Raw genomic sequence first — 2,553 nt, forward strand, 5'->3', positions numbered from 1 at the left:
ATTGTAATAAGCACGATACAATTGTCTAAGTTTAATTTTAAATGCTCCATCTAAAAACTATATCTTTTATAGTTTTCAAATTTTATTAACATGCCATGTCAGCACGTTAGATTTGTCGCCTCTGTTGGATAATGATCCCAAATATTAAGGGATTTAGGGACGCCTTGCCCATGTTCTATAGTGGAAATTTTCCCGTAAGGGTTTTCCACGTAAAATCGTGTCTCGTATTCGATCTTATTTCTTCGTTAACATCCTCCGTGTATGTTACCAGCATAAGGGCACTTGCCACCTCGTGGGCCACAACATCAAAAAAAAGGAAAAGGGTCCTCTTGTCACCTCTCTATCAAAACTAAATGTTTGTTCTCCTACTTTGCATATGTTCATGTCTTTAATATCCAAGGCGTTGCATTTCAGCATTTCTTTCGTAGAAGTTACATCCTGTGTGTTGCCTTGGTCAACGGCCCAGTTTGTGGTAAACGAGGACTCGAGCGTTTCATTCGGTATCTGGTTTAAGGATGGTGCTCCTACCTTCGGTTCCGAAAGGAAGCAGGACAGTGAAACGCCCCTGACCTTTGGACCCCACACATGGAGAAAAATCGGCTGCACAGTGCTTGCAAGTGGAGTACATGGCCCCTGTTTTCCTCTCCTGTGCGTTGCCGTGCCCGAATTGCCCACGGCGCCGTCCGTGCGCAGCGCGCGCGACGCGCGCCCCGTGCCCTTGCCGCCGCGCCCTTATCCCTTCTCTCAGGTGCCTCATCCCCTCCTCTCCTCCTCAGACCACGCCGGCCCTTCCTGCTCGCGCCCGAGCTCCACCACCGGCTGCCATGGCCACCGAGATCCACTCGGCGGTGAAATCCCACTTCCGGCCATCATCTTCGACAACCAACGGCTAGAATCGACTTCCCTCGACTCACTGAAGCTCATGCTCTCCTCGTTCCATCGCGTTCCGCAAGTTTCCGCGCTCGTTCCCAAGCCATGCCGCCATCGGCAAGCTGCTACTCGCCGCGAGCTGCGCTCACGCACCTCTGTGTCGCGCCGCCGAGCGCCTCCACTCCGCCCGGCCCTGCTGAACCCTCCCATGGCCGCCCTGTCATCGACCACTCACCGGAGCGCCGCCGCACGCTGCCACCACCACCGCAGAGGTGCTGCTCCCACCGCCAGCCCTCTCTCGGCCACCCCAGCTCTAACCGAGCACACCTACAGGTAGCCCTCGTCCCCCTCATGCTCCCCCGCCCCTCCCTTGCAGCCGGCATGGCCTCCCCTTGTCAAAATCGAGCTCCCTGAGTGCCTCCTCTGCTTCAGTTCACGTGAAGGACCTTGTGCAGCAATTCAAAGAAGACCAGGGGGCTAACTGCACAAACCAAGACTCAGGTGAATAGTGATGTGAAGGGCTCGTTTGCAATAATTTGGCTGAAACTTTGAAAAATCATAGTAAATCTTAGAAAAATTAGAAAAATGCAAACTAAATTTTGTTAGGTTCCTTGTGAGATGTTCTTTATAGTAGTGCAGCTTGCTCATATGTTTCCTTGATCTTTGTTAAGGTTTTAGTGTGATTTCATATGCTCTGTCTGAAAATAGTTTAATATAGAACTTTTTACTGGAAAGTGATAAAAGGGTGAAACTCATTTTGTTAGCTTTGTATGCATGCCTGGTATCTGTGGTAATTTTCTTGGATTTGTTTGATTAAGTTTGCATGTCTTTTCTTATTTATCTTGTTTAGAAGAGCTGAAAATTAATATATTTATGATTAATTATAGGAAAATGCTTTTGCTGCAAAACTAATTTTCATGGGTTCTTTGTATTGTCCTCTGATTGCTCAATTTAATTTGTGATTTATGATTGATGTGTAAGTTCATTTCTTAATTCTTGCTCTAGCTTTCTCGTTCGCGTTTACAATAGTGATCGTTTGTCGTCGCGTGTGCTATGTTTGTGCATCATCGCATGCGTTGCGTCCATGTGCTTTTGCATAGTGTTGCATTCATATTTCAATCATAGCATGTCTTTTTTATGTCACCGTATCATACTAATGCATGCATCTCATACATGCATTATAGTGACTGAACTGTCGGAGAACGAACCCGTTGAGCCTGCCGAGTCCATCGAGCCTGAACCCGGAGTCTAGTTCGTGGTCGAGCCCGAAGCTAACCAAGGCAATCAGCTAAGCATATTCCTTGCCCCTATCTAATCTGATTTAGTTTAGCTATTCCACTTGGGTATTGTGGGCTTTATATGTATAGTATGTATAGTATGTATGTATTGCATTTTTATACCTATCTTTATGCATAATCCTTCCTTGATTTGTTATCCTTGTTCTTGGCACTAGTTAATTAGTTAATTACTTAACTTGACTAGATGCTTAGCCCTGCTTAGAATACTTCTATTGCTCGCTAGACAGGAATGGTTTGGAGTATTACACTTACCGATAATCCTTGATCGCACTGGTTCAGTTTGGGTGGTGATGAAGTGGTAGTACCGAGATTCAAGCGGAAATAGTAGGGCCTAGAGAATGAAGTCACATGGGTATAGTCCGCTTGGATCGATTAAGGACCGAGT

General features: G+C 46.4%; 1 long non-coding RNA gene across 1 annotated transcript; it reads left to right on the forward strand.

Annotated features, from left to right (window-relative positions):
• Positions 1-704: 704 nt before the first annotated feature.
• On the forward strand, positions 705-2,238 carry LOC120682750. The gene is made up of 3 exons (XR_005678594.1): positions 705-1,203; positions 1,303-1,371; positions 2,055-2,238. It is a non-coding gene; the product is annotated as an uncharacterized LOC120682750 (long non-coding RNA).
• Positions 2,239-2,553: the final 315 nt, after the last annotated feature.

The sequence above is a fragment of the Panicum virgatum genome, chromosome 7N (assembly GCF_016808335.1).
Source record: "Panicum virgatum strain AP13 chromosome 7N, P.virgatum_v5, whole genome shotgun sequence".
Classification (NCBI taxonomy): domain Eukaryota; kingdom Viridiplantae; phylum Streptophyta; class Magnoliopsida; order Poales; family Poaceae; genus Panicum; species Panicum virgatum.